Source organism: Peromyscus eremicus, chromosome 12 (genome assembly GCF_949786415.1).
Source record: "Peromyscus eremicus chromosome 12, PerEre_H2_v1, whole genome shotgun sequence".
NCBI classification, from domain to species: Eukaryota; Metazoa; Chordata; class Mammalia; order Rodentia; family Cricetidae; genus Peromyscus; species Peromyscus eremicus.
The window spans coordinates 60855254-60879460 of record NC_081428.1 but is presented as its reverse complement, the minus strand read 5'-3'; the positions used below and the strand labels follow the sequence as shown (position 1 = coordinate 60879460).

The window sequence follows — 24207 nt, the reverse complement described above, 5'->3', positions numbered from 1 at the left end:
CGGGTCTGTTTTTAAAAAAAGCCAGTGAAAACTTGCTTTTACGTGCCAAGCCTGCTGGTCCCACAGCTCCTGTTATTTTTAGGATAACTTTATTTTGAAAAATTATAGGAGTGGCAAAATTAGTATAGAAGGCTGTGTAACTGGTGTGGTAGTCCACACCTTTATCCCAGCACTCAGGAGGAGGAAGTACACATATCTGTGTGAGTTAGAGACCAACCTGGTGTACATAGCAATTTCATGCCAGACCTTGTCTCAGGACAAAAAAAAAAAAAGAGAGAGAAAGAAAGATAGAAAGATAGATAGAAAGAAAGAAAGAAGAAAGAAAGAAAGAAAGAAAGAAAGATAGATAGATAGATAGTTACATGCTGGAGACCTGCTTTGGCAGGGGAGTTCAGGTACCAAAGAGGATGTGTGGAGTCGGTGGTGGTGGGGTGGGGGAGGGAGGAGATGGATCTGAGGGTGAATCAGGATGGCTGCCAGCAGCATTTAATTGAAAAGAGACTACACTTTTTATACTGTATAGCTGCGCATAGGATTAAATGGGAGACAAGGGGCATCTGAGCTGGAGTGTGGCTTGAGATCGGAGTGGAAGAAACTAGCTTTGACCTTGACAGTAGGCACCACTCATACGTTAGTGAAAGGGCCGTAAGTTCCTCTTGCTAGAGATAAGAATGACTGCTTTAGCAAGCAGGAACTTTCCTCAAAGGAATGGAGACTCTTATCCAAATGCCTGACTTTAGGAAAGGGACTTCTGGGGAACAGGCACTATATTACAGTTGCCTTACTACAGGCCTTACTATATGGGCCGGTTCTCCTCATATGCTCCCAAAAGGGAAGGGCCTGATGTCTTACTCTTTTCTCGTGCTACCATACCATTCGGATTTCTCTGTGTTTGTTAACTGAACTCTTGCCCTTAATGGCCTCAGCTCTGGATCTGAATCGTAGGCCTTTCATCCTTGGGATCAGGTGTGTCCAGTAAACCTCTACCATTCCTCTTCTTGGTGTAATTAGGAGGGCACAATGGAATTCATTCCTGAGTCCATAGTGGTGGTTTTTTTTTCCCCCAAAGAATTATTTTGTTTGGAGAGCCAGCCATTCTACACATTTTCACCCTTTACCAAAACCCACACAAAATTTCCCAAAGGGAAAGGCATTAATAGTGAGAATTAAAAATTCATTAAAAATAAAAGTAAAAAAGTACCGGAGAAGTTTGTCAAGCAGCAATGGTTGCCATTTGGTTCATGCCAGAAAAAAATAAATAAAAAAGAATGCTGTGCTTTCTTCATCCAGACATCTTATAGTAAGTCACCAAACCCAGAAAATTGACATGCTACTTTATGGTTAATAAGACTACTAAATTCACGGTTTCTACAATTCTGAGACCTACACTAATAGTGAATGTATAATTTTGTGTCATTTTTCTTCTCATGTAGACATTTATGTAGCTACTACAGTGAAGATACAAACTTGAGGTGTCACAGAGGCCACCCCTCTTGCCACACCCTGTGACAGTCCCTTCACAACGCTGCTCTCTGACTCCTGGCAGCCTGTCCCCTAGCTCTGTGGTTTTGCCATTTCCAGAATGGTATGTAGTGGTAAGTTAAGATACTTTGACCTTTCACCTTATGAACTTGTGTGCGGTGTATGTGCATGTGTGTACGTGTGGAGGCCAGAGGAGGACTAGCACTCTTGCTACTCTTTGTCCTGTTTCGGTGAGACAGGGTCCTTGCTGAACCTGGAGCTAGGCTGGCGGCCAGCAGTCCTTTCTCCACCCTCTCCCAGTGCTGGGATTACAGGCACACCTGGCTTTCATGTGAGTTCTGGAGACTTGAACTTGGGTCTTTGTGCTTATGGAGCCAGTGCTCTTACCTGCTGAGCCGTCCCTCCAGCCCGGAGGGATGGATGTTCAGAGTTTTCTCTTGTAAACCTAGGGCTGGCGAACATTTGTACAGGAAATGTGAGGATTTTGTGTAAATAAAAGTTTTCCTTTTTTTCCTTAAATATCCAAGGGTAAGATTGCCGAGTTGTGTGCTGTGTGTGTGTTTAGTGCTTCTGTGATAGCTGATGGTGGTTTTGGATATCTTCCCATGTTTTTATTCTGCTCATACTTTTTTTTGTGAAATACTTTGATATCTTTTGTTCAGTCAGAATAATTTTCTTGCTTACTGTTGAGTTTTGAGAGTTCTCTCTCCCACCCCCTTCCACTTCCCCCTCCCCCAAGACAGAGTTTCTTTGTGTAGCCTTGGCTGTCCTGGAACCCTCCTGTAGACCAGGCTGACCTCGAACTCAAAAGATCCTCCTGCCTCTGCCTTCCAAGTGCTGGGATTAAAGGCTTGTGTCACTACCTGTCCACTTAAGACTTTTGTTAGATGTGTTTTGCAAATATTTTCTTTGAGTTTATAAGCAGAAGATACTGCTTTTTAAAATATTCTTAGAGACCTCATCTTAATACAGTCCCCACTTTGATAAGATCTGACTTATGACTTCATCCATGCAATATAGCACACCTCTGGTGCCAAGTTCAAGAGCCCCTTGCTTCAGTTCCAAGGCTTCCCCCTGTCATAGTCTATAAATTGTGTAGTTCTGTGTTTCCTATTTAAATTCCTGATTGCTTTTGAATTGAGATGTGGCTGTATGGCTTAGAGGTTGCTGTTTGCCCTCTGGCTGCCCCGTTGTTCCAGCACCGTTAGTACAAACGACGACCCTTTCTCAGTTGAACTGCCTTTGCCTCCTTCTCACAACCAGGTGACCGTGTTGTAGTCCTGCTTTGGCGCTCTGATTTGTTCGCTGGTCTCCGTGTCTTCGGCGACTTTCAGAGCCTGCTTGCCTGAGCCATAGCTGTGTGGACTTAGAAGGCAGATTGCTTCCTCCACTTTAGCCTTGGCCAGAATTATTGCAGCTTTGTGGCGCCTTTGCCTTTTCATACACATTCTAGAATCTCAATAAAATCTGTGAAAACTGCCTTGCCACGAGCTTGACAGGAGTTCAGAAAGCCTGTAGTTCAGCTAGGGATACATTGCTTTATTGTGTAGACTTTCAGTCAGTGACCAGCGATTCCTGTTTATTTAAACCTTCCCTGTTATTTTTGAAACACATTGTGAGCATCATTGAGTTTTCCTTAAACAGATTTGAGGTAGCTCTAACATACCATGTAATTCATCTATTTAAAAGAGTGGTGTAGTTTTATTATTCACAGGGCTATTCGGCGATCACCATAATCAATTTTAGAATATTTAGCATATAAAATAGAGTATTTTCACTATCTTAAAAAGAAACTGCCCTGGCCAGGCAGTGGTGGCACACGCCTTTAATCCCAGCACTCAGGAGGCAGAGCCAGGAGGATCTCTGTGAGTTTGAGGACAGGCACCAAAACTACACAGAGAAACCCTGTCTCATAAAACAAAAAAAAAAAAAAAAAGAAAAGAAAAAGAATCTGCCCTTAAGTTTTCTTCCTCTGAGTCTCTGGCAGTTACTGATCTTTCTGCTTCTAGGAGTTGTCTGGTTTGAACACTTTGTTTATTTATTATTATTATTATGTTTATTATTATGTTTATTTATTATTATTATTGTTGTTGTTGTTGTTGTTGTTGTTTCAAGACAAGTTTCTCTGTATAGTCCTGGTTGTCCTGGAACTCGCTCTGTAGACCAGGCTGGCCTCGAACTCAGATATCCGCCTGCCTCTGTCCCCTGAGTGCTAGGATTAAAGGTATGTGCCACCACTGCCCAGCTGTTTTGAACATTTTAATGGAATCATAGAGTGGATGGTTTTCTATGTCCTGTTGAGTACACTCTTACATGATGCAGGATGTATCAATAGTTCATTACTTTTTAATGGATTAGTAGTAGCCTGTATGAACATACTATGTTTTGTCTATTAACTGATCAGCATTTGGGTTGTTTAGACTTTTTAGGTTTTATGAATAATTCTGTTTTGGATATATGTGTCTGTATTTTTAAAGAGTATTTTTTCTCTTTGTGTATGCTGTATGTATGTTGACATTTGCCTGTTAGTGAGCATATATGCATATTGATATCTGGAATCTTCCTAATCACTCTTCCACCTAAATATTTGAGGCAAGTTCTCTTAGTCAAACCCAGAGCTCATAGCTAGCTTGCTCTAGGACTGTTTCTAGTCTCCGGTTTTTGAGGCTGAAATTACATGTGCGCCACTATGCCCACTTACCACTTGTTTGCTTATTTGTGTGGGTTCTGGGGATCTGCACTCTGTAAGAACTTTGACCACAGAGCTATGTTCCCCAGACCACCTCCTGACCCATCCCCCCTTTTGTTTGTTTGTTTGTTTTTGTTTTTTTTCGAGACAGGATTTTTTGTGTAGCTTTGGAGCCTATCCTAGAACTCTATAGACCAGGCTGGCCTCAAACTCACAGAGATCCTCCTGCCTCTGCCTCCCGAGTGCTGGGATTAAAGGCACCACGGCCCGGCCTGTGTGTTTGTTTTTTTGAGACAGATTCTCGTTATGTAGCCCTGACTGGTTTGGCTATGTAGTCCACACTGGACTTGAACTCATAGAGATCCATCTCCTTCTGGGATTAAAAGTGTGCACCACCACACTCTGCTGAAAAGATCCTTTTTCCAAAAAAAAAAAAAAAAAAAATGAAATGGAGGCTAGACAGGTTCTCTGCAACTGAGCTACATCTTTAGTCCCTGTTTTTGGTATAAGCCTTTGCCTTCAGTTTTTCAGTTTTCTTGTATGTGCCTAGCAGTACAGCTACTGAGTATTGCGCCATCTCAGTACTTAATCAGTTAAGAACTTGCAGCCTTCTCCACAGTGGCTTTACTATTTCACATCGCCATCAGCATGTATGAACTCTTCAATTTTCCCACATCTTGCCAATATCACCTGAGTGCCCCCTCCTCCAAAGTAGCCCTTGCTTCTAATTTAGGATATTTTTACCCCAACTTCCCTAGTGCTGGGGTGAAAGGGATGTATCACTATGTCAGGTTGGTAACAGCCATTTTGATTACAGCATTCTTTGTGGGCGTGAAGTATTATTTAATGATGTGGTATTGTGAAATGTGTGTTTGGGCTTTATCCATTTCTTGGCATGTAAGTCCTAAAATGCTTGGAATTGCAAATGAGTTTTATTGAGTGTAGCTATGCTTGTAACCCCCTAGCTAGCTTTAGGATGGGGACTGGTCACAGGAAAGAACTAGGTATGATTTGTGTGTTCCAAGGAGGGGAAGAACAAAGGTTGAAAAGATTATCATTGGACAGTAGTATAATAATTTATGCTTATTCAGCGAGACCTCTTTTTGAACCCCAAAGAATTGAGTTTGGGGAGCTTCTGGATAGCTCAACTTGTAGAGCATGTTGTGCTTGAGAGGGTGTGGAAGCAAGGCCATTCTTCTCATGGTCCTTGTGCATGTGTGTCTCATCTGGTGTTTATTGGCATCTTTTGCATATCCTTTGTAGTGGGCCAATAATTGTGTTTTCCTGAGTTCCTTGAGAAGGAAATTAATTGGACCAAACAACATGGGGTTCATGGGAACCCTGATTTATAGCAGGCTTATCATAAATAAACATTAAGTCCACCAACCTGAGGGTGCATCATTGACACTTTAAGATAAACAGCTTATCTCCAGATTGAGTTGATTTAAGGTCCGTGTAACACCAGGACTGAAAACAGCTTGGGAGGGAAGGACTTATTTCATCTTCCAACTCTCAGGTCACACGCTATCAATGAGGGAACCGGGCAGGACCTCAAGGCAGGACTGTGGAGGCAGGAACAGAAGCAGAGGCCATGGAGGAAGGGGTGCTGTTCACTGGCTTGCTCCTCATGCTCAGCCTGCTTTCTTACACAATCTTGGACCAACTGCCAAGGAGGGAAACCTCCCACATCAGTCATTAATCAAGACAATACCCTATAGACTTGCCTATATACAGGCCAATCTTAGGGAGGCATTTTCTCAATTAAGATCCCCTTTTCCCGGATATGTTTAGGTTTGTGTCAAGTTGACAAAAACCAGCCAGCACAGATGCCCAGCTAGTATCTGCTGTGGAATTTGGAGAAATCCCTCCCATACTTCTTGGTGACAGAAAGTCAGAATCTTTGTATATTCTGGATATTGTGACATGGTTTGTACATACTTCTCTGTGTAAGGGTTGTCTTCACTTTCTTGATGGTGTTTTTGAAGTTCAACATAAGATTTTTGGTTTTAAAAATACACAGTATGAGATCAGTGCTCTCCAGATTTTGTTTAGAGCATGAAATTAACTAGAAGCAGTGCTGTAAAGCAGAGCCCAGAAGTTTTTCACTTTTGAATCACTGCAGTTCTGGACCATGCAGTCTAACTCCTCCCTTTTACGCCCTCCGCCCTGGCAGCCTGCGTGCACTCTGTCTCAGTCCCGTGGTTGCTTTGGATTCCTTGTGGTGGAGTTATACACGAGCTGACCTTCTGGGGCTGGCTTATTTTATCTATCATTTTGTTCTCAAGGCTTGTCCATGTTGAATGTCCCTTTTTAAGCGCTGAATATTTCATCGTATGTTTATGCAACACTATTTATATTTTAACATGACATTATTTATCTTATGTGTGTGTACACGTGTGCGTGCCTGTGCATGGAGGTCAGAAAAACTTGTAGGAATGGCACTCAAGCTGTCAGGCTTGGAGGTGTGCCTTTCCCTGCTGTCCTGTTTGAGAGCTGGCCCATATCATACATATTTCCTTATTCCTTATCTGTTGGCGTTCATTTGGTTTGTTTCCACATTTTAGTTATTGTGAACAATGTTTAAACTCTTCCTTGGGAATGATTTCAGTTCTTTTGGATAAATACCCTCAGGCAGGTTTGCTGGAGTAGGATTTTGTCTTTGAGGAGCCTCTGTAAACTTTCCATAGTGCTTTATCATCTTGTCTTCCCATTGGCAGTGCACAAGGTTTTCTAGTTTTTCGTATTCTCTCAACATTTATTTTACGTTTTTGATCATGGCCATCCTAATAGGTATGAGGTAATGGTTGGGTGTGATTTTTTTTTTTTTAAAGTTAAGTTTTCCTAGTGATTATGGCTGTCAAGTGTCTTTTCATGGTTTTATTTTAAAAAGATTTGTTTTTATTTTTTGTGTATGTGTGTGCATATACCTATGAGGGCCAGAAGAGAGAGTTGGATTCCCTGGAGCTGGAGTTACCGCCGACAGTTGTGAGCTGCCCAGTGTGAGTGCGGGAAGCCACAGCAAGCGCTGCTAACTGCTGAGGCATCTCACCGCCCAAGATAAAGAGTTTCTTTGTGTAGCCTTGGCTGTCCTGGAGCTAGCTCTGTAGACCAGAGATCCACCTGCCTCTGCCTCCCGACTTGTGGGATTAAACCCTGCTGTTTGGATGGGATTGTTTGTAAACCAGGTATTAATTTGTGGGAGTGTTGTGGGAGTTTCTTCTGTAGGGTGGATGTTCCCTCACCAGATGCAGCTTGCGTATCTCTTGCTGCATTCCATAGGGTACTTTCACCTGATTGTTTTCTTTGCTCAGTAGAATCCTTCCAATTTGATGTAGTTTCACGTGTGTAGTGTTTGCTTTTGTTGCACTTTTGGGGGGTCCAAGAAACCATTGATGTGTTCTGAGTCTTTCCTTCTTCCCCCCAGGAGATTGATGGCTTCAGGTCTTGTGTGTCAGCCTCTAAGAGGTGAGGTAGTGGCAGGCATGCTGGGGTTGAAGCTAGAGCCTTGCCGTGAGAAGCACGTGCTGGGTCCCCAAGCTGCAGGCCTTTGTGCGTTAGTTGCATTGCCTGTAGATGAGCTGGTCAAGTATTCACCTAACAGTACTCAAGTTTCTGATCTGTAAATACCAGATACCTGTATTGACCGTTCTGAATTCCTTTCAGTCATGTTTTGTAATTTTCAGTTAAAGTCTCTGTTTTGTTAGCTTTGTAAGTAGGAGCTTTGTATACTTTTGGTGGTACATTAGTGACTTTTCATTTGAGATGTAGTTTCACTCTGTAATTCAGGCTGGCCTGTAACTTATTAATACAGGCTGGCCTTGAACTTTTGAGTCCTCCTGTTTCAGCTCCTGAGTACTAGGATTCCGAGCATGTGCCTGATTTATAAATGCCATTCTTTGGCCCCTTCTTCCCCCTTTGGTGGTTCCATGGTGTTGCACAGGTCTTGTACCACTGAGCTCCATTCTTAGCCAATACAGACATATAACAGGGTTGTTTGTTTGTTGTTGTTGAGATAGGGTCTTGGGTATCCCAAGCTGTCCTTGAGCTCACTAGGTGGCCAAGAATGATCTCAGACTTGATTCTCTTGCCTCTTCCCCCCAAGTGAAAGGATTACAGGTATGCACCACTATGCCCAGTGTGGAGCGAGAGAGCAAACCCAGGGCTTTGTTCATACAAGGCAAGGACTCTGCCGTCTGAGCTGCCTTCCCAGCCTGATTCTTGTCGTTTTGTTGCATCACGCAGCATTGTTGAATTCGTTAGTCCTGGTATTTGTTTAGTGGGTTCTTTAGGCATGTCTGTTTTCTAGAGCATGCCACCTGTAGCTGTGTACTTCCTTTGCAGTATTAATGCTTTTTACTTAATTTCTTTAATTCTTCAACATCACTTTCTAGAAGTAGCAAGAGCAGACATGCTTATTTCTGATCTTAGAGAGAAGCATTTACTATTTTAGCATTAATTATGATGGGGCTTTCTGATAGACAGTGTTTATTTGATTGCAGCAATTTGATCAGTCTGTTCTCTTGTAGTTTGTGTGTGTGCATATGTGCACGCACGCAAACACAAAGGTGCTGAATTTTACTAAAAGGTTTTCCATGTTTCTTGAGATGAGTTGTTCAAAGTAATGGTTTGACTTTTAGTTCTTCGTTTTTTTGATGTGACATATGTTTTAGTTTTCTTCTGCTGTGATAAAACACCATGACCAAAAGCAACTTGGGAGGAAAGGGTTTATTTTATCTTGTAACTCTCAGGTCTCTTCATCACTGAGGGAAAGTCAGGGTAGGAAGTTTAGGCAGGAACCTACTGAAGCGGAAGCCTTGGAGGAATGCTGCTTATTGTCTTGCTCCTTATTGCTCAGTGTGCTTTATCAAACAACTCAGGACCACTTGCCCAGGTGGCACCTTCTCCTGTGGACTGAGCCTGCACATTAGTCATTAATTAAGAAAATGTCCTATAGACTTTTGCCTACAGGCAGTTTAGATAGAGGCATTTTCTCAATTGAGAGTCTTCTTCCCAAATATGTCTAGTTTGTGTCATGTTGACAAGAAATAACCAGAACAGCATATTACATTGACTTTCAGAGTTAAACCAACCTGGAATTTCTGAAATGACGACTATTTGGCCGTGGTTCATAATCCTTTTATGTGCTGGTGGTTTTGGTATACTAATATTTTTGGTGAGGATTTTTTCATCCATACTCATAAGTGATATGACTTGTCTTTTCATGTGGTATGTTTGTCTTGTTTTGGTTTCAATAGCACTAAATTTTTCATTTATTTATTTATTTTTGAGACAGGGTCTTTCAATGTAGCTGGTCTTGAACTCACTGAACATTCCTCTCCCTGTTTTGGGAAAAATACGTGAACATTTGGTTTCAATTCTTCATTAACTATTAGGTAGAAATAACTAATGAATCCATCTTAGCCTAGAAAGTTTTTTGGGGGGAGAAACTTTTCTTTAATGGTTATAGAACTATATATTATTACTTTCTTCTTTTACTTTTTTGGTTTTTCAAGACAGTATTACTTTCTTCTTGATTGAGTTTTGGTAGCAGTTCTCAGTACTTTAAGAACATAAAACTGTTTGCAACATTCCCTTATCTTTTTAATGCAGGATCTATATTAATAAAGTCATTTTATTCTTGATGTTGCTTGTGAGCCTCCTGTTTCGTTAATTTGTTAGAGGGGTGTGTGTGTGTGTGGGGGGGGTGCTAAACAGGGCTAGAGGTAGCCCAGGCTAACCTCAAACTCCTTTTGGGCCTTAAATGGCCTTTGGGTCTTGAATTTGCTATGTAGCTGAGGATGACAAACTTTTGATCCTCCTGCCTCCATCTCTGAAGTGCTGGGATTACATGTGTGTGCTCTCACATCTGGTTTATGTGATGCTGAGGATAGAACATTGGGCTTTGTACATGTTGGCAAGTACTCTTCTCCTGAGTTGTGTCCTTAGCCAGGTTTATAAAGTTTATGTAAATGTTCTCTCTTTCCTGTCTCATTGATTTCTGCTCTGCTTGTTTAAAGTTCACTTCGCATTTTTACAGTTTGTGTGAGTGTGAATGCACATGTGCGTATATATTCCTGTGCATGTGTGTGCAGTACCGGAAGTCACCGTTGGGTGTCATCTTCATTTGCTCTCCATCTTATTTTAAAATCTTTGATACATTTGTTTTTTCCAAGATTTATTTTGTTATTTTAAATTGTGTGCATGCATGTGTGTCTTTGTGAGGGTATGTACACATGAGTGCAGATGCCTAGGAATGTCTAGACACTTAGACCCCCTAAGATGGGTGCTAGGAACTAAATTTGGGTGCTCTGCAAGAGCAATATGTGCTCTTAACTTCTCAGTCATTTCTACAACTTGCTATTTATTTATTTATGCATTTATTTGCGTGCGCGCGCGCACACACACACATAAGTACACCATTCATGTTCCACACTGCACATGTATAGGTTAAGGACAACTTTCAAGAGTCAGATCTCTGCTTCCATCATGTGGGTCCCAGGGATTGAACTGAGCTGCTCAGGCTTGGTGGCAAGCATCTTTACCAGCCTAGCCATCTCACTGGCCCACCACCTCATTTATTCATTTATTTGTTTATTTCCTTTTTTTAAAGAATTTTATCAATTTATGTGCATGGATGTTTTGCCTGTGTCTGTGCACCACTTGCTTCAGGAAGCCAGAGGAGGGTATTTGACCTCTCTGGAACTGGAGTTCAGATGCTTGTGAGCTGCTATGTGGGTGCTGAGAATTGAGCTGCGGTCTTCTGGAACAGTAGTCTGTGCTCTTAATGTCTAGGCCATCTCTCTGGCCATAAGGTGTATTTATTTACTTATTTAGATTTATTTTATTTGAATGAGAGTTTTGCCTGCATATGTGTATGAGTACCATGTGTGTGCCCGATGTCCGAAAAGGTGAGAGGGTCTTTGATCTCTTGGCACTGGAGTCATGGATGGTTGTGCTACCGTGTGTTTGCTGTTTGCTGGGAGTCGAGCCTGGGCACTGTGCAAGAGCATCAGGTGTCTTAACCATTGAACCATCTCTGCAGCCCCCCAAGGTTTATTTTTAATTATGTATTGTATGAGTATATGCATGTGAATGTAGGTATGGGGTGAGCAGAGGCCTCTGATCTCCTGGAGTTCGAGTCAGAGGTGGCTGTGAGCCACCTGAAGTGGATACTGGGAACTAAACTCTAGTCTTCTGCATGAGCAATATGTGCTCCTAACACTAACCCATCTCTAGCCTCCCATGTTCAGTTTGGGGAAAGGATCTCTCTCAGCAGATCTGTAGCTCACTAATTTCATTAGGTTGGCCAGCCAGTGAGGTCCAGGAGTCCCTCAGTCTTCATTTCCCAAGTATGGGATTATACACACATGCTGCCGTGCCTGGCTGTTTTGTTTTTTGAGATAGGGTTTCTCTGTGTAATAGCCTGCTGTCCTGGAACTCACTCTGTAGCCCAGGCTGGCCTCGAACTCAGAGATCCACCTGCCTCTACCTCCTGAGTGCTGGAATTAAAGGTGTGCACCACCACCGCCTGGTGTGCCTGGCCTTTTATGTGTGTTCTGGGGACCCAAACTTGGGTTGTTGTCCTTGCCCCGAACACTGTGTCAACTGAACCAGCCCCCCCATTTTAGTTTTTTGTGGTTAATTAAATGAGGTTGTTTTGAGATGCGTGTTTTTAATGTAAGCATCTCATTCTATTGCCGTGTACATTTACTTACTGCCTATCTCTGTGCATGTGCCATGGTGCACATGTGGAGGTCAGAGGACAGATCATGGGCGTTGCTTCTCCCCTTCGGTCATACGTACTTGGGGATTGAACTCAGGTCCTCAGTTTTACCCGAGGAGCCATCTTATTGGCTCTATCAATTTCTCTTTTGTTATTTTTAGGTATATCTCACATATTTTGATGCTTTCTGTTTTTATTTTCATTAACTTTTTATATTTAAAATTTTTCTTTGAGATTTATTTGACCCATGAATTTGTGTGTGTGTGTGAAACCCATGAACTTTTTAAAAATGTGTTTTATTTCTCTGTTTAGAGTTTTTGTGTTGCCTCTTACTTATTTCTAGTCTTCATTGATCATAGTCAGAGACTAAACTCAGTTCTCAGTACATTTTTAAGGTGCACTGTGTGACAGTGCCTGGTGTGCCTAGGTTAATGTTTCATCCGTGCTTGAGAAAACTGGGTATTCTGCTGCTCCTTACTGGAGCATTAGTTAGAGCCTCTTGGTTGGTGGTAATGTTAACATAGCTACTCCTGTTTTCAAAAACAAAGCATCTGGGGCCTGGCAAGATGGCTCAGCCAGTAAGGGAGCTTGCCTCCAATTCTGATGACCTGAGTTTGCTCCTTGGAGCCCACGTCACGGAAGGAGAGGACTGATTCCTGCAAGTCATTCCCTGACCTCCACATGTATGCCATGGTGTGTGTGCACACACATTTTTAAACATTAAAGGAATTATAAAATATTAACATATATTACATTTTTCCCATTCAACTTAAGTTGCTGACTTAGGATTTCTTAATTGTTTTGTACTGTGTGTGTGTGTGTGTGTGTGTGTGTGTGTGTGTGTGTGTGTTTATATGCACGCGCATGCACACTGGCAGGCATACATATGCCACACTAGGTGTGTGGAGGTCAGAGGATGACTTTGAGGAGTTGGGTCTCCTTCCTTATTTGGATGCTGGGCGTTCTGAACTCAGGTCATCAGGCTTTATCCACTGGCCTCTGATTTTTATTTTTTGTTTTTGTTTTTTTGAGACAGTTTTTTTTTTTTAAAGAATTTTACCTATTTTTTTTAAGATTTATTTTATTTATTATATAAACAGTGTTCTTTCTGCAGGTTTGCCTGTACTCCAGAAGAGGGAATCAGATCTCATTATAGATGGCTGTGAGCCACCATGTGGTTGCTGGGAATTGAACTCAGGACCTCTGGAAGAGCAGTCTCTTAACCTCTGAGCCATCTCTCCAGCCCAAGACAGGGTTTCCCTGTGTAGTCCTGGGTGTCCTGGAACTCACTCTGTAGACTAGGCTGGCCTCAAACTCAGAGACCCGCCTGCCTCTGCCTCCTGAGTGCTGGGATTAAAGGTGTGAGCCACCACGCTTGGCTGTGGCCCCTGATTTTGAATTTCTTGAAGATGATACAGAATCATTAAAACAATAGCAACAAACCCTTCTTCAGTTCATCTTCAGGTTAGTTAACGTTAGACTCATTTCCCTTGAAGTACTCCTCGCTGTGTTGCCACCCCACCATTTTCTTTGCTCTGTGGTTTACTCCTCTTTGCCCACTGCCTCCCTGGAGGTTTGGAGAAGGGTCTCACAGAGCCACTGTACTCTGTTCATTTTTGGTATTTTGAGATACTGTCTGGCTACTTAGCCCGTGTTGACCTTGAATTTAGACCCTCCTTCCTCTGCTTCTTAGTTAAGGAATTACAGATCTAGGCTACCACATCTGGCTTCTGTTTATTTTCTTGCCGCCTTATGGATTACTTGAACATTTCCTGGGATTCGTCATTATCTATAAAGTTCTGGAGTCTGTCTTTTGTATAATGTTCCCAATGATTGTTCTCATTATAATATACATATATGCCTTCAAGCTGTCTTATTTATGTTAGCCTTGTTTTACTTGTAGGGAAAGTATCTAAACCTCACCTTTTTGTTTTTACTTTCTCCAGCTTTAAGTTGTCCTAAGTATTAGCTAGTCTTATCCATTGTTCCAAATCATCAAACATTATCTAGAAAACCAGTGAGGGAAGGCAGTCCGTTGTGTATATGCAGCGGGATTTCCTTCTCCACTTGTCTCTCCTTTCCCATACTTCAAGCTGCAGCTTCTCCTCCTGTGTGGGAAGTCGAGTTAAGCTAATCTTTTCAAAAATATTTATTTGAAAGATTTATTTTATGTGTGTGAATGCTTTGCCTGCATGCATGTCTGTTTAACACGTGTGTGCCTGGTGCCAGCCAAGGTCAGAAGAGGTTGTCAGGTGCCCTAGAAATCAAGTTACCAATGGTTGTGAGCCACTGTGTGGGTGCTGGGACCTCTGTAAGAACAGCAAGTGCTTTTAGCCACTGCTCCATCTCTTCAGCTCTCCTTCAGTCAGTCATGATGAGTAGGTCTGCCAGCAATGTGTGGTTTCAGTTTTTTTCTTTTGAGAGTTACTTACTTGTCTATTTCTAAAGGATAGTTTTACTGAGTATAGTACTAAATCTTCAGTGGCGCCTCCCTTCAGTTATTTGAAAAATACAATGCCACTCATATTTGTGGTATCTGGTTTCAGGTGAGAAAAGAGTGTGTGTACGGGAGTGAAGTGCCTGCAGAGGCCAGAAAAGGATCGCCTGGAGCTGGAGTTAGAAGTGCTTGTGAGCTGCCCAGCGTGACTGCTGGGACTGACCTCTGGTCTTTTGGAAGAACAGCTAAGCCATCTTAACTGCTAAGCCATTTCTCTAGCCCCCATGTCCAATTTTTAAATAACCATATTTTATATTAAAGGCACTAAAACGTTTTCTCTTTGACTTTTCATAGTTGTTTGGTTTTTTAAAACGGTCTTGTTCTATAGTTCAAGCTCAAAAGAACTTAAGCTTCTCCTATTTCAGCTTTCCAAGTGTTGAGATGATAGATGTGAACCACATATCTTGTTTTAGTTGTATTCTTTATTATTATGTGCCTTTTGTTCAGGGAGAATTGACACCTTCGGATGTGTGTGGTGCACATGTAGATTCCAGAGATTTACATAAGTGTCTTCTATTGCTTTCTGCCTTAATTTTGAATCTTTAAAAAATTACTTACTTATTGTATGTGTATGTACACACAGAAGCGTGGCATGGTGTACATGAGGGAGGTCAGAGAACAATTGTGGGGTTGCTTCTCTCCTTCCACCGTATGAGTCCTGGGATCAAACTCAGGGCAGCAGGCTTGGCAGCAGAGTGGCCCTTTAGCTTTTTCGTTCCTTTTTAAATTTTTTTTTTTTTTTTTTCTTTTTTTTTTTCGAGACAGGGTTTCTCTGTGTAGCTTTGCGCCTTTCCTGGGACTCACTTGGTAGTCCAGGCTGGCCTCGAACTCACAGAGATCCGCCTGGCTCTGCCTCCCGAGTGCTGGGACTAAAGGCGTGCGCCACCACCGCCCGGCCCTTTTTAAATTTTTAAAAAAGATTGATTTGTGTGTGTGTGTGTGTGTGTGTGTGTGTGTGTGTACATGTACACATGCACAAATGCCTGTGGAGACTCCTGGAGACGGAGTTAAACAGTAGGTAGTTATAAGCTGCCCATCGTGAGTATTGGGAATCAAATTTGAGTCCTCTGGAAGAGCAGTCAGCACTTGTAGCTGCCAAGCCATATCTCCAGTCCTTTCGCTTATTTTGTAGGATAGGATTGCTCATTAGGACCCACGGATCACTGATCGGCTAGACTAAATGTCCAGGAAGCCTCCTGGATCCTCTGTTTGCCGGTGTTGGGATTGTAGATATGCACTTCACACGTGGCTTTTAGGTCCTTAGGGTTGACTAGCAGCAGGGTTATGGGTTTGAACCACTACAATCATTGTGTATCTAATGTGGATGATGGTTGATTTTTTTTTTTTGTTTGTTTGAAGAATACTGTTTTTAGTAATAGCTTATACCATAATTCGGTAGGCTGAAAGTCTCCATAAACAACATACAGATATACTTTGGGATTTCTTTTAGAAGTTAATCTGTTTTTCCTGGAACCAAACAAGAAGCATCTGGCATACAAACAAACAAATAAACAAACATCCCAAACCCAAAACTTCCTGTCTATTCTAAGTTCATGCACTTTCTAAAATGTGGCTAAAAGAGAATTTTGTCAGTTAAGTGCATTAAAGATAGCCTCAGAGGCACCAGTATGTGTCTGTCTCAGTAAGGAAAGAAAGCAAAGCACTTCCTCCTCTTGGATTGGTGTGAGTGAGCGGAAGCCCAAGTTTGGATTCGTCACTTCTTCCCCCTGCATCTTCCATCTGTAGTTTATGGTTTCTGGCTTGTCTGTAATCTGTCTGTGTCTGTCTGATGTCTGACTGTCCTGTCCCTAACAGAGGGCTTTGTTCTGTATTTATTGACCAGCACAGAAAGCATCCTATGGGGAAGGAATGAGGAGCACCTAACAGAAATCTTTGTTACAGGGATTCATTCAGTCACTCCAGTTGACCCAGCTGATCCAGATAGTAAACAGTACTATAAACATTCCATTAGCAAGCAATATCTGTTCCAGCCTTTGGGTATGATATTGCTCTATAAGATCATTTTTGAAAAATTTGCTGTTTTCAACAAATGATTATCATAAGACACATACACACACATTTTCCTGTGGGTCATTGGCATGGAAGAATACATAATTTAGGTTAGGTTGTTAAAGCTGATTACATGGGAAATCCAAGGCAAGGAGGGCTGGTTACGTATTTCTTTAAAGGCAGGGTAAACGAATAGGCTGAATACACAGCAGGATATCAGTCTTTAAGTCTTAAGTGACCTCAGTGCCTATTATCAACAGTGCCAGTCTCTTTGAATATAAGAGATCTTATCATAAAATAGATTACCACAAATAAAAACTTCAGAAATTAGTTGTTATTCTTTTAAAATAAACACTGTAAAATAAGTTCTGTAGTAATACATTATTCTTCACATCATGCTTTTAGAACGACATTAAGCTGGATAGGACTGAACTATTCTTTCCATAGCTAAGGCTGATCCTGGTGTGTTTGCAAAGGCAGGCGGAGCTCTCAGTTCGAGGCCAGCCAGGGCTACACAGAGAAACCCTGTCTGAAAAAAGACCAGGAGCCTTTGAAGGGAAATTTCTGAACATGCAATCCTGACACTTCCTCGTTGCTAGTTATGTATTTTTTGATAAATTGTGTGAGTCTTCAGTCTTCTTATTTGTAAAATGTGAGTAGAAGTATGAGTAATGACTAGTAACAGTATGGATTGACTATCCCTTATCTGAGATATCTAGGACCAGAAGTGTTTGGGGTGGTGGACTGTCTGTCTGTCTGTTTTTCTTTCAAACGAGAGAATATTTACATACATGTAATGAGATATCTTAGAGATGACACCCAAATCTAAACATAAAATTCATTCATTTTTCATGTATACCTAATGTACATAAACTGACAGCAATTTTATATAGTATTTAAAAATAAAATTTTGTGCATGTAACAAAGTTTTATGGTATGGATTTTTTTTTTTTTGTATCAAATTGCCCTTAAAAAAGTTTGGGATTTTAGAGTATTTTGAATTTCACATCAGAGATACTCAACTTTTGTATCAGTTACAGATTTATTTCTTGAATACCTGTAAGTTCCTGGGAATATTGCTCAGCAAACTCTAAATGATGTTCTCTGTGTCTTGTATGTGAGATCAACATTAAAAGGTCCCCCTTGTTTTTGGTTTTGAAAAGTTAGCAAAGATTAACCGCTCTCATTTTGATTTTCCTGTGATAAATTGCTTAAACTTCTGTTATACAGTTTAGTACTTGATTCCCCCAGACCCCGCTGTGTGTACTCACTACTGCAAGATTGTAGACACCTGTGGACACAGTGTCCAGTCTCCTCCCTCCTGTTGCTATAACAACACACTAGGACAAGAGCAACTTAGGAGAGAAAGGGTTGCTTTCTGGGTCACAGTTCAAGGTGCAGTACACCATGACAGGGAGGTCAGGGCAGCAGAGCTTGAAGCAGCTGGTCACATGACGTCCATGGCTGGGAAACGGGCGAATGTGCAAACCAGTGTGCAGTTCTTTGTCCATTTTATACAGTCCAGAATCCCAGCCCTGGGAGTGGGCAGGTCCTCCCACCTCAGTTACCATTATCATAATCCCCTGCCAGCAAGCTCGGAGACACACACACACACACACACACACACACACACACACACACACACACACCCTTCTCCCTTTCATAATAATAACACTAATAATGATAATGAACAGTGTGTGACGGGAAAGATGGCACACAAAATAACGTTTATGATTTCAGACTGTATTTTGTGTTATGTGCAGCTTGTTTCTTTTTCCTTCTTGCTTCATTATTTTGTTTTTCCTTTTTAATAAAGCTGGTTACATTCTTGGTTATGTGACAACCTTTACTTGTATGTTCTGTAAAAAGTTATGTAAAAAAGTAAGGGTTCTTTTTGTGAATGTGTTCTGCAGAACTTTGAACGTTTCATAATCATTTCTCCAGGCAATAGCTGCTAACACATCTTGAGGTTAGATAGTAATAATGTCCTGATTGTGGAGGGGTATGTCAAATCAGCTTCTAAAAAGCTCAGATGGAAAGGTATGTTGGTTTGTTTTCCTTTTTGATTTTTTGAGGTGGTTTCTCTATGTAGCCCTGGCTATCCTACAACTTGCTCTGTCGACCAGGCTGGCCTTGAACTCACAGAGATCCACCTGCCTCTGCTTCTGGAATGCTGGGATTAAAGACGTCTTCCACCACCGCCTGACTGTTTTATGTATTTTTAAATTTTCATTTTTGTGTATGAGGGTTTTGCCTGTATGATATGTGTCATCAGGTGTGTGCCTGGTGCCTTGGAGTTCAGAAGAGGGGTCAGATCCTCTGAACTGGAGTTACAGATGGTTGTGAGCCATCATGTGGGTGCTGGGAATTGAACCTGGGTCTGATGCAAGAGCAACAAGTGCTCTTAACCTCTGAGCCATCTCTCCAGCCCCAGAAGTCTATAATTTAATAACAAGTTTTATTTTCTATATATAGATTTTGTAGTTCTTTTTATATTTAGTCATGCATCTATGTTAGCAGTTGTGAAAACGGAATAGTGATGAATGTAGAAACAGAGAATGTAATCTAATAGGATAGAATAGTGAGTGGCAGTGTAGTATAGTGCAGATACTTAGTGTAGTTTTGAATTTCATGGCTTCTATTTTTCTGTTCTGTTACTGTAGAAATCCCTATTTTGTGTGTGGCACAGTAACATGTTTCTAAAGTTCTGAATGTTTGAAGGCGGAAGCAGGAAGATTGCTTAAGCTTAGGTATTTGAGGTCAGTTTGGGTAGTGTAGTAGAACTCTGTTCCAACAGTAGTAAGAGGTGCGGTGATAGGACTGACATACAGGCTCTTTTGAGTGATTGATTTTGGGGCAGGCAATGAAGAGCTTATTAGAAACTGTTGTTGTTGTTCCGGGGACAGAGCTGTTGTGTGACAAAACTTTTCCTGGGGAGACGCCACACACACACACACACACACACACACACATCTACTCACCCCAGATAGGGATCCCATGACAGATCAAAGTACAGATACCACCAAAGTCTGATCGAATCTGTTGAACCAATGAGTTTATTGGGGTTACTTATGAATACAGGTGAGGGGTTACTTACAGAAGCAGAAATAACTCAAAGACAGCTGCATCACCAAAGCCCATCCCAAGCGTGGCTGACAGCTCACAAAATTTGGGAACCTGGAGCACACTGCACAGCCTGCAGGCAGCTCAACAGATGGGACAGTGTCCTTTCCAGGTGCCTCAGTTGGTCTACACCTCTTTCATGTAGCTCTGCAGGTTTCTGCTTCTTGCAGGCAGATGATCTAGTCAGTATTCTCTGCAGCGTGGCTTGTCTGAGAGTCTTTAGGGAGGGGCCTAGTTAATCTTGTCAGTTTCAAGGACTTCCTGTAAAATCACCTGTGCTAGGGAGAGGGCGCTTTGATATATTGTGGGATTTCTATCTGGGGTGAGTAGGGGTGTATATGTGTGTGTGTGTGTGTTGTGTGTTGTGTCTCCCAAGGAAAAGTCTTGTCACAAGAGCTCAGGGTGTTGAGCGTACTAGGCAAGTGCTCTATCACTCAACTACATTACTGTCCCATGAAACGTATTACTTTAAAATAAGTTGAAATAATTATAACTAGGTCAGCAGCTGAGCTACTCATATCAACAGAACTTTTAATTACTCGCTTATTTCCTAGATATTGCATTGATGGCTTTTATTTATTTCTAAGTACCAAGGCTTAAGAATGAGTTAGGGAGTAGTGAGATGCCTCAGTAGGCGAAGGGCTTGAGGACCTGAGTACAGGCATGGTGGTTGCATGTAATCCCAGGATTTGAGAGGCAGAGACAAGAGATCCCTGGGATAAATGGCTGGCTAGACTGTTCAAATTGTCTAGTTCTAGGTTCAGTTCAGAGACCCTGCCGCAGTAAATGAAGTGGAGAGAGAATGAGAAAGGCCCTAATATCAACTTTGGGTTTTCACGTGCGCATGTTTATACGCCACATACACTGGTGGTACCCTAGTGTTAAGGCTGACACATGAAATGCCACATCTGTTATTTCTGAATATAAAGTTACTTTTGGCCTGTTCTATATTTCTGATAATTCAGCTTTTAATTTTCATGGTATTTGTTTCCTATACCTGGAAAGATACTCTAGTTGACGTGAAGAAAGTGGATCTGTGTCCTGTGTCAGTACAATACAAATGGAATGTTAATTTTTTTAGTTTTTGCTAAAAGGTTGATTATTACATATAAATTAAAAATCATCCATGGAATATTTTAACATTATTAAATAATATTTGCCTTACAATTTATATATGTGTGTGTGTATATGTGTGTGTATACACACATACACACTTTCTCAAACTACATTCTTCTGTTTTTTATTTTCTTTTTGGAGAACAAGGGGAAGAGGATATGAGTAACATATCTGAGTCTCATATCTGAGTAACATATATGAGTCTCATATAGGCTAGGATGGCCTTGAACTTGTTATGCACTCAAGGATGACCTTGGATTTCTGATCTCTTGCCTCCTCAAGTTCTAGGGTTATAGACATGTACAACCGTGCTGTGTTTACACAGTTCTGGATAATGAACCCAGGGCTTTATGGATGTTAGACAGGTACATTCACAACTACCTGCCCTGTGTCGTCATCACCACCCCCCCCAGCCCCACCCCACCCCCAGAGACAGGATCTTGCTGTGTAGCTCTGGGTGGCTTAGACTTTACTATTCAGCCCCCGTTGGCCTTGATGGCATCTTTCTGGCTCAGCTTCTTGAATGATAGGAATATGGGTGTGAGCCACCATTTTGTGTGTGTGCGCTCGCGTGCATGCGTGTGATAGTAGTTCAGGTGCCTGTAGAGTCCAGAATAGGTTATTGGATCCCTTGGAGCTGGAGTTACAGACTTCCCAGTATGAATGCTGAGAATTGAACTTGGGTCCTCTGCAAGAGCAACTAATTGTTCTTCACCACTGAGCATCTTTCCAGCCCCAAAACTACATTGTTAATACATTTAGCCATTTCAGCAAGAGGCAGTGTTGCTGTGGGGTTTTTATCAAGAAATAGTACTATGTGAGTAATCAGTGCATGGAGAGCATCAGCGTGTTTTGTTTATATATATATATATATACCTTTTTTTTTTTTTTTTTTTTTTTTTTTTTTTGGTTTTTGGTTTTTTTTGGAGACAGGGTTTCTCTTTGTAGCTTTGCACCTTTCCTGGATCTCGCTCTGTAGACCAGGCTGGCCTCGAACTCACAGAAATCTGCCTGGCTCTGCCTCCCAAGTGCTAGGATTAATGGCGTGCACTACCACCCGGTGTTTGTTTTTATATTTTTATTTCTTTTTGAGACAAGTTTTCCCAAGTTGTTTGTGATCCTCCTGCTCTAGTCTCTTTGTATCAGCAACACATTTGTGGTTTTTTTTTCTTTCTCTACTTTAAAATGATTCAAAATTATTATCCTAACTTTCAAGACATCTTAATCCTTAACTAGAAGTTTGAAAAAGTGTAACTTATCATCTTCGATAATCAGTTAGTACTGATGGGCCTTTGTAGTTGAAGCACTAGTTATGAATTATGTTTAATCCAATAGCATCTACTTATGAAAAGAATTTTGTTAGATTTTTCATATTTAATTAGAACTCTTTTGCCTAGCTGTAAGAATGTGTTTAATTTGATTCTTTTGGGTGACTGACTTGTATTTTTATACTTTACAGAACAGAAGAGAAGAATCAGTGGCTTGGAAATTGAGCCAAGTGACCTGGCGGGATGGGCATTTGCCTGACACATTTTATAGAGGTAATCCAGCAGTGTTTTGTCTCGGCTCTCGTTTTTACAGAAGAAGTTGTCCTCAGCCTTGCACAGCTACTCTTCGATCCCTGGATAGCCCCGTTCTACTGCTTAGGCCTAACCTAAGCTTTAAAGAATAGCAGCAGGCCAGTGCTGCATCTTCTGTGCAGCTATGCACAGAAGAGAGTTAGTGTACTGACTTGGACGGTTAAGCCCATTGGCTTTTCATTTAACCAGATTGCTTTTGTAGCCCCCAGTTCCTTTATGTTAGGAGGACAGTTGATCCTTTTCCTTCTTTGTAGCCTATCTTGGTGTTTGTATTAAACCTGTGTCTTTATCGGACAACATGAAAGAAAGTGAAATATTTAACACGGTATTTGTATATCTGCCAGTAGCACTTATTATTATTATTTTTTTTAAAGACACTGTTTCTCTATATAGCCCTGAATGTCTTGGAACTTGCTTTGTAGACCAGGCTAGCCTCGAACTCAGATCCGCCTGTCTCTGCTGGGGTTAAAGGTGTGCACCACACATGGCTTGTAACCTGTCAGTTATTAATGGTCATAAGAATTTTAAAGTTGTATTATGAATTTTTAAATTTGTTTTGAGAATTCTTTTAGAACTTGAGGATTGAAAAATCTTACCAGTTTTGGTGACCATATTTTAGGGTTTTCTTCTTTGTCCATGTCTTCTGGCAAATGTAGTACCTGCTTTTTACCCTTACCTAGATTTCCTTGTAAGCAGTAGAGATTGCCACAGTGTTAAAAACAAACAGAAAAATGATCTCCTTTCTATTCTTTATTAATATTGTATATTCTCCCAGACACCTCTCTGGATACACAAGCACCTGTTTACTCCCCCAAAATTATTTATTTATTTATTCGTTTATTTGTTTGTTTATTTACTTATTTGTTTTCGAAACAGGGTTTCTCTGTGAAACAGTCCTGGCTATCCTGGATCTTACTCTGTAGACCAGGCTGGCCTCGAACTCAACAGAGATCCATTTGGCTCTGCCTCCCGAGTCCTGGGATTAAAGGCGTGCGCCACCACCGCCCGGCATAGTTATTTAGGTTTTCAGAGTTTTTTATGTAGTGCAAATTCTTGGACATATCTTTGTACATATTTCTAATGTACTACAGTTTAAATTCTTTTTATAAGCATTTTTTTCCCCATTTGTGCGTGTGTCTGTCTGTATGAATATTCTAGCCTGCAGGTCTGTCTATGTGAGTACACTAGCCCAAAGGTCTGTCTGTGTGAGCACACTAGCCCTTAGGTGCTTATGCTTCTCCTGTATACAAGCCCAGAGGCCAGAAGATGACAATCAGTATTCCTGTTTATCACTCCTCACTTCCTTTGTTCTCTTTCTTTTTTTTTTTTAAATTAATTATTTTTATGTGCATTGCTGTTTTGGCATGGGTGTTGGATCCCTTGGTATTGGAGTTACAGTTATGAGCTGCCTTGTGGGTGCTGGGAATTGAACCTGGGTCCTCCTGAAGAGCAGCCAGTGCTCTTAACCACTGAGCCATCTCTCCAGCCCCACTCCTCACTTCCTTTGAGGTTAGGTCTCTCCTTGAACCTAGGCTTAGTTTGCGTGGGTAGACTGCTGTCTCTAGGACCCTTGGGGCTGGAGTTGCAGGCATTTAAGGGATGCCTGGCTTGTGTGGGTGCTAAACTGTAGTCATCATGGTTTTGGAATAAGCACTTTTAACTGCTCAGTCATCTCTCCAACCTCTACTGCTTTAATTTCTAAGGGAAAATTGTTGGGTCAAAGAGTGGTGGATGATTGACAGCTTGGATGAGTGTGTACCTCTATAGTGTGTGCCCAGTACTACTGGTTATCAGTGTGAGCACTGGTTTATCTCTTTGACAACACTAGCAAATGATTTATTTGTCGGGGTTTTTTTGGGGTGGTGGTGGTCCTTTTTTACTTTCTTTTTTGTATATTTGTGTATTAGGGGTAGGGTCCTTGTCATTATGTTAGGAAAATTATTTTTACTTAGTATTTGGTTTGATTTCAGTCCTATAGAAGCTTATT

At 41.4% G+C, this 24207-nt stretch overlaps 1 protein-coding gene across 1 annotated transcript in view; it reads left to right on the top strand.

The window, feature by feature from the left end:
- The window catches only part of Znf148 (zinc finger protein 148), a 119876-nt gene that overhangs the window by 22329 nt on the left and 73340 nt on the right, over positions 1-24207 (top strand). The window contains exon 2 of the mRNA XM_059276913.1: positions 22100-22181. The gene's annotated coding sequence lies outside the window, so the exon portion shown is untranslated. The remainder of the gene's footprint in view (positions 1-22099; positions 22182-24207) is intronic.